The 13,500-nt window shown below is 38.1% G+C and overlaps 1 long non-coding RNA gene across 1 annotated transcript; it reads left to right on the top strand.

Annotated features, from left to right (window-relative positions):
- The first annotated feature begins 9,854 nt into the window (after positions 1-9,854).
- Positions 9,855-12,078, top strand: LOC127142865 (uncharacterized). Its single transcript, XR_007813956.1, has 2 exons — positions 9,855-9,971; positions 10,858-12,078. It is a non-coding gene; the product is annotated as an uncharacterized LOC127142865 (long non-coding RNA).
- Positions 12,079-13,500: the final 1,422 nt, after the last annotated feature.

Genomic DNA, 13,500 nt, shown 5'->3' with positions numbered 1-13,500 from the left:
ATGAGATAGTAGATGATGAGCAGTGGCAGGAAATGAGGGGACAGAGGAGAATTAAATGCAAGAAATGCTGCATATCCCCCAGCCGTTCTCAAACTGATGATGTTGCAATCACATGGCCAGCATCTTAAGACTACTGAACCACCATGACACACCATAGTTGCTTTATTTATTTATTTTTTACATGCCTAATCTCTTCATTTTTTTCCCTATTTGAACTTTGCTTTATTGTAAGTCTGTGGGAAGTAATGAAGAGTGGAGGACAGTGTAATCAGAGTGAAAAAACCTGTGGTTTTAACACCGGAAAAAATATTAAAAGTGCTTTCAATCTCAGTTTTAACTCTCGACACATGTATAATACAGGTGGCTTGGTGGCCTTTATGTCAAAATGCAGAATAATCCACAGGACTTAAGGAGGTCTAACCCTTAATTGATGGGGGCAACACTGTCAAACTTTTCGCCTTTTTTATAACTTCCATAATTTGAACACTGCATTTAATCACTGTATGCAATCAATTTCAAGTTATATATTTTGGGCAGTTGTTTGTCATTTCTCTTCTTCACGTGGATATATGTTGTGTGGAACTGCCACTCTCGCGTGTTACATGATGTAGAGGTTGTCTGACAAGCAGGTGGTTAGCTTAGCTTAGCATTAAGAGTGGAAACAGGGAAACATCTTCCCGTCAGCATCTCTAAAGTTTAAAATCAGAACAACCAGAGTGTAAGAATGACAAGTTGTGGTTTTTAGGGGGGAGGTTATGTGCCCACCGTGTTGCATGATGTTGAGGTTGTCTGACAAGCTTGCGTTGGGGCTGCTTAGACACCCAGTCTAACCACATTTTAACTGAAACTGTACTTGTTTTGACACAGTAGCGTCCAGTTTAGCACACAGCTGTGGTTTATACCTCTGCAAATTCTGCTTTAGCTGGACACACTCTATACTGCGGTTAAGTTAGTCAAAAGTGACAGAGCAACAGCTCCTAAAGGTCCTTGGTCTGATCCTTATCAAGGGGCCGACTTTCTTGCTGATAAAGATTCTGCTGGCGCTGAACTGGTGTATTGATAATTAATGTTGGTTGATTCAACACAGCTCTCTGCTTTCACAGATCTTTCCAGCTCACACAGGTTTATGGTATTTGGTTAGAAGTGTGTGCTATTACAGCAGCCACCAACCAATCTATAGCTGTGGGTCAAAGCCCACACTGAGACGACATGCATGTGTGTTGCTAAAGATACCACAATCACTACGCTTTACCATTGTATAGGCCTTACAATTGTGGCTGGTTGTTCAGGGTTTCTGAGGCTTTAAGTGCACTGATGCACAGTGCACAGTGAATCCTTTTGATAATCTGCATTGGTGTATTTTTCTTAAAATATGGTCAGAGCTTCATCTAAGTTACAAAGAAAATAAAATCTATTTTTATATTAAAATCTACACTATGTGGGCTGGAAAAAGTATGTGAGCCCTTAGACTAGTAACATCCACAAGATGTAGATGGAGTTAGGAGTAAATGAACCTCAGGCCTTATTTATCAGCCACGCAAGTGCACAGTTTTGTGCTTAGACCATCCCTACACTCATTTCTGTGCACAGAATTCAATTTATTAATCACTTCTTGCGCTTGAAAATGTGTATACATTTAGGTATGCCAACAATTCCCAGTGGTAGACAGGCATAATCACAGGCAAATGGATTCCAAAGTTACATATGCACAAACCCCAACTCTACTTTCGAGCATGTAATAATGGATATACTGTATTTTAAACTATTCCTTCCTTTCCATTTTTATTTGGAAAACAAGCTGATCATTTCTTTTGAGTAAATGATGCCTATATTTTGTTCTATTTCTGTAGTAGTGCACCAGTGAGTCAAGGTGGCAGATCTGCCAATAACTCAGTTGTCAACGGTCTGCATTAAAAAATTTACTATTCACATGACAGGTGAAACCATATAAAAGCAGAGAAAGAAAAAAAAAAAATCAGAGTGGTACTGTGCCAAATATCTATTTTGTGTTCTGCAAACCTTTTATGTGACCACTGTAAAGTGAATCATTTGTCAATCACCTGTTCCCATTCTGTCTATTTATTTATCTTTTGACAAAAGCAGGTCTAACCATTTCAGCTGAATGGATTTTAGTCTTACTGTGCAAGACATTATTAGATCATAGTTTGGAATTGCTTTGTGTTTTAGCGTGGTTAGTACAGACGGGATTTGCACACTCTACCTCACTTGTGGTTGTAACCACTTGTATGGCAACCAGTGAGGTGTCGAAGCAGTGGAAACATTGTAGAACATGTTGCAAAACTTTAACCTCATTGTCTGTGATGTTATTCATACTCATTTTTCTTGTTTTTTACTTTTTTCCACACATCAAGGCTACTTGACTTTCAGAGATATGTGGTTATCCATGTTTGGCTTTTGTAACTAAGCCTGACTGTGCACGAGCAGACTGATATAAAACAGGTGAGATTTCATTGTTCACTGGGTGAAGTTGTACATGTGCGACTTTGATAAGTACCATTTTTTTTTGTTTTTTGTTTTAAACGTGTTTCTTTGCAAATATGAAGAACTTCTTTGATAAATGAGGCCCCTGGAGTCTAATCCATGAAATCAGACAACACTTTCAGTTCACTATTCATAAGAAGTATGTACTTGACCATGAACCTTGCCTGACAAAAAAGAGATCCAAGAAGATTTCAGATCAAGAATTGTCGATTTGCCGGATTACAGAGTCATCTCAACAAGTTTAGATATTCATCCCTTCATACCAGACAAATTTTCTATAAATGGAGATGACTTAGTTCTGTGGATACTCTCCATAGAAGTGAGCATCCAGCTAAGATGGCTTTAAAAGCTCAGTGAAGTAAAGAACAACCTTGGAGTAACAACAAAAGGTCCATGGCAGCTGCTCTCCAAAAAGCATCAACACCTCTTTGTTAAAGAGCAGGAAGAACACACAGCTCTCTGGTGTGAACATGAAAACATGAACCCAACAGTGAAGTAGGGTGGAGGGAGCATCAAGATTTGGGGCTGCTTTGCCACCTCTGTGCCTGGACAGCTGACCATAATTGAGCTGAAAAGTAAATTCCTAAATTTATCAAGGTACCTTACAGGATAATGTCAGGATGGCTGTCCACCAGCGGAAACAGGGAAATCACCCTAAACACTGAAATAAATCTGCTAGAGAACTTCAGAAAAGCTGAAGCAGTTCTGTAAAGATCAGTCCACAGTTCCTCCTGAACTACAGCTGATCTACAGCCAGGACCATCAGTGCAGTTTAATACTGTCCTTTTCATATCTCTCCTCAAGATGAAAATTTGTCACAAATATATACTTTAATGTGATTTTTTATGATCTAATTTTTAAAAAATATATTACTCTCAGGTACAGATTTGGTGAGTGTAAGATTGAGTCAAAATAAACAGTGCCCATGTTTATGATAATGACGGAACATGTCATCCAGGGCAACGGTGTGGCTCACAGATTGTTTATTCACAGTGTTTATTATAGTTCTGGACAACAATGGAGCTCTGTGGCACAGAGGGATAAGTGATGTGGCTTTGGCTTCACTGACAATACTTGATGACTGTTCTGTTGTGACGTAAAGACGCACCCTTTAGGAATGTTTTATACTGATGACGTCTCTGATTATTTAATACGCAGCCTTCACCAGTAGATGGCAGTGCTGCTCATTTGGTAAACTAAGAATTCAGGATTTAGATGCTTTTTTAAAAGGCTACTTTTTTGTATGACTGACTGACACATGACCCTAAATGCACGAGTAGCTTTAAAGGATTTGTGTGTGTATAGTAAATGTGGCAACTGCTTCAGTCACTGGGGGATTTTATCATCATGTCTGACACAATGATGACATTTAATTAGTACTGATATGTATCTTTTTCAGACATCTGTCTACTGTGTCCTGAAAAGGGAAATTTTAAGTAGTTATTATGCTGAACATTTTATTAATCATCATTTTGAAGCTAATTCAATCTGTATAAATACAAACAAAATTTTTTTTTTAATATATATTTATTTGTTACTATCCATTTTACAGTTGGTACCACCTTTGATCCAGGGATATTATTATCAATCAGTTAATCATAAAATGATTTAAGATGCTGATAAAGAACAATTTTCAGAACTCAAACAGGATTGGTTTCCAGTTTATACTGACACTGATACTGCTGCTTGTCACTGTACTGTGTGAGGGAGGAGCCAGACTGAATTAAGGGGAGGACTTTATGCATGTGTTCAGATTTACTGTAAAATTAGTTCATTTTTGTTTTAACTATCATCATCAACAACAAAAACTCTGTCTGTAAAGAACCCATATCGCCAGATGGCCACTCAATATTTACCATCGATTTATACATGTTTTATGGTGACGTGAGGATCCCAGACATTTTTTGCTTATGACATTTAGACAAACATTTAGATGCAGTGTGAGGGTCACTCGATGCTAGCCTCTCATTTGATTTAACAGCTAAAATGCTATGGTTAAGGACAGACAAACAAAATTTAGAAAAAACAAACAATTCACTGTCCTCATTTATTTTTGGACTAATGTCTTTCCCAGACCCATAAATTGATCAAATTAAGCCGGAAAACCACAGCTGTTATCATGACAACCAACTGCCATGAAACCAAAGTGACAAAACTTCATCATAATTTCAAAGTACATTCATGTTGTATAACTCTCCAAATATAGTCATCAGTTTTAACCATCATTTTTGTGTTTTTTTTCAAAAACATTTTCAGATTTAAAGTTTTATTCCATTTAAAATCATTATAAAAAGAAAATAATTTTTCTTTCTTTCGTTCTTTCTTTTTCTTTTGTATTTCCATGCCAGACTAGTGCAAACTATGTTTTATATTTTATATATATATATTTTTTGCCAAATATTTGTATTGGATAAACTTGAGGGAACATTACCATATTTTTCTGTTAAACCCAGCAACAAATAGGTCCCTGTGTCTCATCTCCTCAAGCGTCCACCTCCTCCCTCTGTATATACAGATGTCTGTCACTATTGACATAGAACAAAAATAATAACTGAAATGCAATGATACAGTTTCTGAAAGAAAATAAAGAAAGTAAAATTTTGAAAAGTAATCATAATACATGGCACTGCATAGATACACAGATGAATGAATCCCTTCGCACACAGTCTGGGTGACTCTTAATAAAAAGTATTGGATCATAGGACCCCGAGTGGAATAAAACTTGTGAGCAGAGCCTCTCAGTGCAAACTTTATTTTCTCAAGACTCATAAACTTAAAGCCAAGGGGATACCTTTGAAGTTCAAACTGGCTGGTCATTTCCAGTTTAATAAAATTCTCATTCTTCCTGCCAATAGTGATGATGCAAATGCAATAATATCCTTTAATTTAATGTAAAGTAAAAAAAAAAAAAAAAACCTCCCTCCAGATGCTTAGCCTGAAGTTTCTGCTGGCAGCTTTGGACAGATATTAAATAGGTGATTTAGAACATGTGAGTCCAGTCTGCAGGAGAACCATGACACCTGTTGCAAGTCTTGTCTAAATCAGGACATAATGGAGAGGACTTTGGACCATAATCTAATGAATTCAGCACAAGAGGTACTTCTGTTAATTCCTGCCTCAGTGGCATCACAACTTTCCCGTGAGGAAGGTTCCCCATTTCCCTTTTCCCAGCATACTTTGCTCTTACTCAAGGGAGAATCTTTAAAAGACACCTTGTCAAAAGTGCAGGATGTAAGACCCTTGACGAAATAGATTTTGGAGGCTTACGTTGGGCTAGATTCTTAGATTCTGGGACAGAGCAAAGAGACGCACCTGAAAATATGGAAATATGGAGGTTGAGTTTTGGTCTTTCATTTTTGGTGTTTTATGTCACATGTTGGAAAGAAAAAATATTTCTCTTTCATTTCGTTTGGAGACAGTGAAGCCAGTATAAAATACAAACATATGTACGAAATATGTAATAAATTGTACGTTACTGATCAATTTTCAACTTTATACATTATTTAAGAAAAATGGCATTTTGTTGTGCAAGCAGTATTTAAGTTATGATTATGATAAGTGGCTCAAACATCAGTTTTCATGGAACCAGTTTGTGTGGACAAATATTTTCAATAACCAGACATTTGAGAAGTGTGTGTATATTAGTTTGTGGAATTGAATCTTACCACCGCTGGTCTTTCCACCCCGACACTCACCCACACTTCCTTTAAACCTGCTAATTTTAGATGCAGGGGTTTCGATCGGGGAAACATGCGCTTGTCATGTTCCTGTGAAAGAGCAGGAATGAAAGACAACTGTGTGCTTTGTTCTTTGTTGCTCATAATGTTTATCTAGGTTTTAGCTGTTTAATATTGTAGCTGCTTTCTGGTCTGTAGCAGATGTTGGTAGTGGTTTGAAAATTAAGATACACGTGTTCTGAAAACTCTGTCTATGTCATGTCTGAAATTTTCCCTGTGGTGGCACATATGTCACACTTTGAGGGCACAAAGACCGAGACAGGATGACGGCATAGAGAGCTGGAAATGTTATCAGATCATATCAGCTGTATGTCTGTCGGGCCTCTCATGCATATCCCACATATGACAGGAAAACAGAGTGAAGTCAGGCCGGTTGCCCACGTGGAAACACTGAAGCAGATATCTGCACAGAAGAAACAGAGAAAAAAAGAAAGTAATAATCTTTTTCCCTTTTTTGACTAGACATAAATACAACACACAAAATCATTTAGCTCTTATTAGAAAACTTTCACACTGTTGTTCATTTCTGGTTTCCTCGGTAGTAACTCAGAAAAGAACTGAAAGTAGATGAGGTTATGAGTGAAGGTGAAGCTAGTGATATGAAATGTCTTCTCGACAAAATGTTATATCTTGTCGCTTCAGTTGAAGTTCAGAACAAGATTAGGATCTGCTTTCCCCTTAACACCTAAAAATGTCAGTTCCTCTTTGCAGCGACATGGGTGCACACATTTTTTCACATGACACAATGTTTTCTCCTCATCAATACAACCATTTTTAAAAAGAAAAGAGAAACTCATATGAAGCGACTTCCTCCCTAAATTTGTAAACTATTAGAGGAGGAGACAGAGCCAGAAAGCCAGACAGAAGAAAGTGAAGATTGCATGTGAACTCTCCTCAGCTGGCATATTACACATTGTGAATTTCCAGTATGTGAAGGGGGGGGGTCCCTTTTGCAGCTTCTTCCCCCACCTCCTCATGTACTTTCAACCTTTTCCCTTCAACTACTACATCATCGATCTGTCTCTTCTCATGTGTTCTCTCCTCAACACTCTAACAGGAATGTGATGTATATGACAAGTCCACTGAGTGAGATGTAAGACAATGCAGCCAAAGTGAGCAGCCAGTCCCACAGTGCAACTCTCAGTGTTGGAGAAGAGAGAGGGGGGGGGAGGGGATAGATAGTGAGAATGGACGGGGAGGCACCTTGTGTTCTCAGAAACAGAGCGCTATGACTTGGTTACTCAGTTACCACAAGCAAACACTGCGGGCAATGAGATTCTGGGCCAGTGAAGCCGCATCTGAGATATGTAACGAGGATAGTAAGCAGGGATCACACAGTCATTTAGTGGAATAGGGTCTCTTTCAAAATCCCCGCTGAGGACACTCCCATAACTGACAAACAGAAATACAATTCATTTTGTCACCCTGCACAGTCATACTGTTAAGTGTCTGTACAGGTGGTTTGATAAGAAATGGATGCATAATATCTGCGTGAGTAAAGGTGTAAATATGAAAATAATATGAGACTGTTTTCAGCATTACTGTGGCTTCAATGAAAGAGGACAGATAGGAAATATTTGCATTTAGCCATTTGGCAGACATTTTAATCCAAAGTGTCTTAGAAGTGAGGGATAGCCTTCATTACAGAATCCTTAGAGTAAGCACCAGATACTGAATCTGTTCAATAAGGCAAAGTGCAAGAGGATCAGGTAAAGAAGTGCACAGTAAGTGCGAGATGTTTACTGGAGGAGATGAGTCTTCAGGAGATTCCTATCACGTCTACAAGTAGATAACGTGTTCCACCATCGGGGAAGATTGCCATGAAACTTGGTTCAGATCCACTGCCACCGGCAGTTCAAAGTTTTCACATATCCTTTGATATCCAATCTCTTGGATGGATAATGGATAAGCACAAAACTCTGTACAGACATTCATGGTCCCCAGAAGATGAATGCTAATGCTTTTGGTGATCTTCTGACGTTTCCTCGAGTACCCCCCTGACATTGATACATGTGGTTTTGAACAGAATAGCATCATATTTGGAGCACATACATTCATGTGCTCCTAAGGATGAATTGTAATCACCTTTCATCCAGCACAGACATTCCCATCAGCCTTAGTTGTCTTGTGTTCAATGCTAATTGGTAAATGTTAGCATGCTAAGCTAAGATGACAAACATGGTAAACATTATACCTGTTAAACATCAGCATGTTAGCTTGCTGATATTAGCATAATTTAGCTCAATTGGAAACCAATGTTTGATTTGTCCAATCTTGGCTTCTGTAGAAACATGATGGACCCACTCCCTAGGTAAATATGAAGGGCTCGTTCTAAGCTTACAACAACACAACGATTCTTTGTTTCAGGTGATTATACACTAAAGAAAACATAATTTTCCATCCATTAACTATACTGCTTATCCTTTTGAGGGTTGCGTGGGTGTGCTCGCTTGGGCAAGAGGCAGGATACACCCTGGACAGGCTGCCAGTCTATCACAGGGCTGAAAAACATAATTCTGAATATTATATTCCATTTCTGACAACAGTTCCCCCTAAATCCTACACACTAGTCCTTTAAGCATGTTTTAGTATATGGTGTGTTCTAACCAGAAAACTGACTAAATGAAGTATACTAAACCAATGCAGGTTTAATATGATTTCTTTTTGAGTGATCTGTAGATGAATACTAGTCTCTCATGGTGCAGTACACAAAGGAAATGGAGAGGCTGCTCACAACTGGAAAAATGTTAAGAATTTGTGGGTGGTAATGAAACACCTCCAGAAAGATTTTGGAGAACAAAAAACATAACTGTTACATCTTGGGGAAATAATTGCTTTCTATTTGTATTGTGTCATTTTCTATTTGTCCTGCTATCTGCTAAAACACTACTGTAATACTTACTATAGAATTAGAAATGTAGTTTGGATTTGGGACACAGCTTCAGTCTTATTTCTAAAGGGAAAGTGAGGCATCACAAACTGTGAGTGTGTCTAAGTCCTCTTTATTTATTCATCCATTCTCTTTTATTGAAGCAGTAGGAAATGTGAGGAAAGGAAACACTAGAAAAGCTTTGGACAGCCAGGTTTGTCTCCACAGGCAGAACTCAAATTATCAGACACCAGGCCTTTATATCAAATTTGGTATTATTACCAGATTAATTTAATGTGTAACTATAATGGCTGTCACTGTGGCTCATTCATTCTGCTTAAATTATCTCCAGATTTATTAAATCTCTCTGAATATCACACTAAAAACCCTTTAATGAGAATGAAGAGAGGTTGCTCAAACGCAGCCATGCATTGGACCTATTTTCCTGTCAAATCTTTGACATGTTACATATTTGAAAACATAATTGAAATTAAATTCAGGATCTCAAACTGCTGTCAAACCTTTATTGCTGTCATTACAGTCGGTATAAATCCAAGAAATGAATATATTTTGTCTTCTGTAGGCAGCATTTACATAAAAGATAAATGGCATCTTACTTCATGTTTGTTGCGTGATTTTCTTTTTCTTTTTTAATAGTCATTCAGTTAGAAGGGGATTTTGCATGACTCACACAAGCATATAAAAGACGTAAACCCACATTTTGGTTTACTGTTGAATGGGAGAGAGAGAGAGAGAGAGAGAGAAATATAGAGGGTGGAGAGAAGACAGAAGAGAGAGAAGCATTGGGCAAAGAAGGAGAGAACCACCAGTTGCTGAAAGAGGAAGTGCTGTTGTGAAGACAGGTCAGTACCTACCAAACTACCATTATAACATACACACACAGACTTACTTCCTGACCACATTGCAACTTAGATTAGCATCATGACTGCAGCACCTGGTACATCCTGTTATTGCTCGTAACGTCTCTGTAGGGAGATAATAGACACCAAACTGTATTGACGGTACCAGCTGCCCCACACCTCGACTTCTTCAGGCTTTTAAAACCCGTCTGGGTAGCAGATTTTACCTTCAAGTCCTCGGACCCTTTAGAGGGTCACAAACATGGTTTAAACCCATAGATATGTTTTTTAGATTTCTGATGCTATCGCACATGTCAGACTGAAGTTAAAGGGAATGGTGTCTAAAAAGAGCAGCCTTAGGAAAAGGCCTAAATGATGTCTGATCAAAGTTTAAACCGAAGTTGTTAAAGGGAAAATGTGAGAGGAAGTGAGAGAATTTGGGTTAAATGTGTATACAGTGTGGTATTTTTTGTTTTCTAACTAATGATAGATAGGTAGTTAGATAGATAGAGACTTTATTAATCCACAAGGGAAATTTACATTCTATGGGGCAGTTGTGTTCACAAGTAAGAGTTAAGAGAGCAGTGATAGTTCTGATCAATCATAAATGGTTTTCCCCTCAATACATGTTTTTAAAATATAGGCAGAGCATCTAATCCTGAGCAAACTGGACTTTTTCATGTTTTATTCAGTTAAGTAAGAAGTTTTCTTGTAAACCAGTCTCCAAAATTTTTGCTGCTGTAGTTGTAATCTAGGTTACCACAAATTCACAACGACGCCCAGTCGTTGGCTTATGGAGTGAATACTTGTGAATGAAACTCTTGAGTCAAAATCTATAAATGATCTGTCAAAGCAAACCAGTAATCAGAGCATTTGTCACCCCCTGCAGGACATTCTCAACAGCTCGAGAAGCAGCACTGAGGTAAGCATGGGAGTGATAAAACAGCCGTCAAGTCTGGTCCCAGGTTGAGGTTAATGCTAATCGTGATAGGGGTTGTTCAATACCAGACACCTAACATGTTAGCATTAGCTTCACTCTGTGAGAGCTCACCAAGAGGAAAAAACCAACCCCTGACTAACTGGAGACTGCTGCTACCACTGGTGCTGGGAAGAAGGACTCATCATGCAACTGGGGATTATGATGCATACGCAAAAAGGGAAAGTAATGGACTGACTGTTCAGACTCAAGATGCTGCAGTCATAGCAAAGTGAAAAGGCCAACTTAAAAGCTTTTAATACACCTCTGATTCTTATGTAAATGTCAGTTATTTTAGCTGATCACATCTCTTTTCAAGCATGTGCAGGCCCCTGACTTCTTTAAGTTTCCACTGAGTATATGCAATTAGATTGTCTCAGCAATTTCACAGCGGAGGTCCATAAACCTGAGAGGAGGTCTGATCCCCCAAAATAAACAGAGAGGTGGTTGTGTGCACCCTATCACACCCTATGTTTATGCCAGATGCAGGACACCACAATCAGTGAAGGTAGAGAGCAGTGTACGCACACCGGGGACACTATACTGCTGTTGTCTCAGTGGACAAGGGCTTTAACAAAATCACTCATGTGATATATGCATCACTTATACCAGGAAAACTAAAAAAAAGTATGTATTCTTTTATCAGCTTAAGTTAAATTTTCATTTTTCATAAACTAAGTACATAATTGACAACCATGTGACGAGAAATGCATTGTCACAAAGATGAAAATGGACCTCACAAAGAGCAGATGTTTTAACATTAGTCATGTCGAGTTATGGGGGATTTTTAAATCTGCCCTATGTTGTATTTAATTTTGGCTCAACAGAGATAATTGTGTTTGAAATTGCAGCAATTAGAGACAAAAAAGGGAAAGGAGAAAGATTTTTTAAAAAAAATCTGAATCACAGTTCATTTAGTGAAAAATCATTGGTTCTCATCATCAGGAGAACCAAAAACCAAGGAACTTAGATTTGTTTTGAGATTCACTTTGTATTTGTACTGTATGCCTTTTTGTTGGTTAGATGTTTAAGACAAAAGGTGAATTCATAGGCTGATTTCTTTCTTGTGTTGTGTTTGGAATCTGCCCTCTAAATGTATGTCACAACAAGAAAATAAAATCAACCCTAAACATCTGAAGTTTGTGTATCTGAAGTTTGTTTTAGTAAAACCAAAAGTCAGACTTGTATAATTTTGTGTTTACATGAGAAAACATCTCTGCATCTGCTTTCTCTGTGTAGTCCATGTCAACAAAACTCGAGGTTTCAATGAATTATAAATATGAAAGATGTTGCTGGCCCTTTGAACACATACAGCCCAGCCAGCTCCCAACAGAAAGGCAGACATCTCTGTACAGTCCAGCCGTCATTTGTGGTGCTTTAGTCTTGTGACAGAAGCCCCGTGTAATCTTTTAAACCACTTTGTCATTAGTTGAGATTTTCTGAAAATGAGGGGATTACAGCCCTCGGCCCCTTAAATACCAGAATACACAGGATTTTGAAGAAAACCCCAACTCATCCACCCAACAATGATTTTAAATGTATTGATCCATATTGAAATTTGAATCATATCAATAAAACATCACGCTCAGGATGCAGTGGAGGATTTCTCAGCTGCTTGTTGTTTTGCTTTATTTGAAGAGTTGAACATTTTTGCAGTAGCTGGTTATCTCTATGTCCTGGTCACATGAATTCTGGGTAGAGTTTAGGTTCATCTGAGGTGATCGCTGAGTCACAGTTTTCACTTGTCTTTCTATTCGTCACCATCAATATTTCTCGCCAAAAGGGGGAGACCACAAAAAGCCTGATCAATCAAATCTGTACTCTCTTGTCCTGAACTTCCCCAAATGGTTACTTTACTGAGAAGACCATTGACCACTGAGATGAGGATTGTTCTGTATGTAGACCTGATAAAATTGGGCTTAAACCTTTTATGGTTGGATGATCCATGTGAGTATCCAAACATCTGTTGCGGGTAAAGCTGTGTAGCTACAAAAAATAAAGACTGTATGATAAAATGATCATGGAAATAGTCACCACTTCAAACAAGAGCAGGTTTCTACAAACACAAGAACGTCATTCTGTATACAAATGGCTGTGTTTTCCCATAAAATCCCCTTTTATCATCAGCTGTAGATTTTATTTGTATAAGCCACAATCATACATTTGCCTCATAGGACTTTTCAGTGTGTTCATCCTTTGATACTCAGATGAAGAAATCCCCTTAAAAACCTTTTTAACTGGAAAAAAATCCCTGCAAATTAAAACAAAAAGTTGGTGTGATAAATGATTAAGTCAGAGATGGATGATAGAAATTAAACCTTAGTGCTTTTGGGAAAACTTGGAAAAACCTAAGTTATAACAATTTTAGGTGTTCTTTTAAATAATGGCGTTTTAAAGGATTTTGGGGTCATTAAAGCAACCTCTAACATTTCCTACCAAAGAATTGAAGGGTTTTATGGCTCTTCATTTTTATCTCAGTTGATGTGAAGAAATTTACATGAGAGAAGGGGAAAAAATGCGCCAACCAGCCCCCCATCCCCCCTGCGCCCCGGTGCC

Source organism: Lates calcarifer, linkage group LG2 (assembly GCF_001640805.2).
Source record: "Lates calcarifer isolate ASB-BC8 linkage group LG2, TLL_Latcal_v3, whole genome shotgun sequence".
Classification (NCBI taxonomy): Eukaryota; Metazoa; Chordata; class Actinopteri; family Centropomidae; genus Lates; species Lates calcarifer.
Note: the sequence above shows the minus strand (reverse complement) of the source record. Positions and strands in the feature narration are given on the sequence as shown.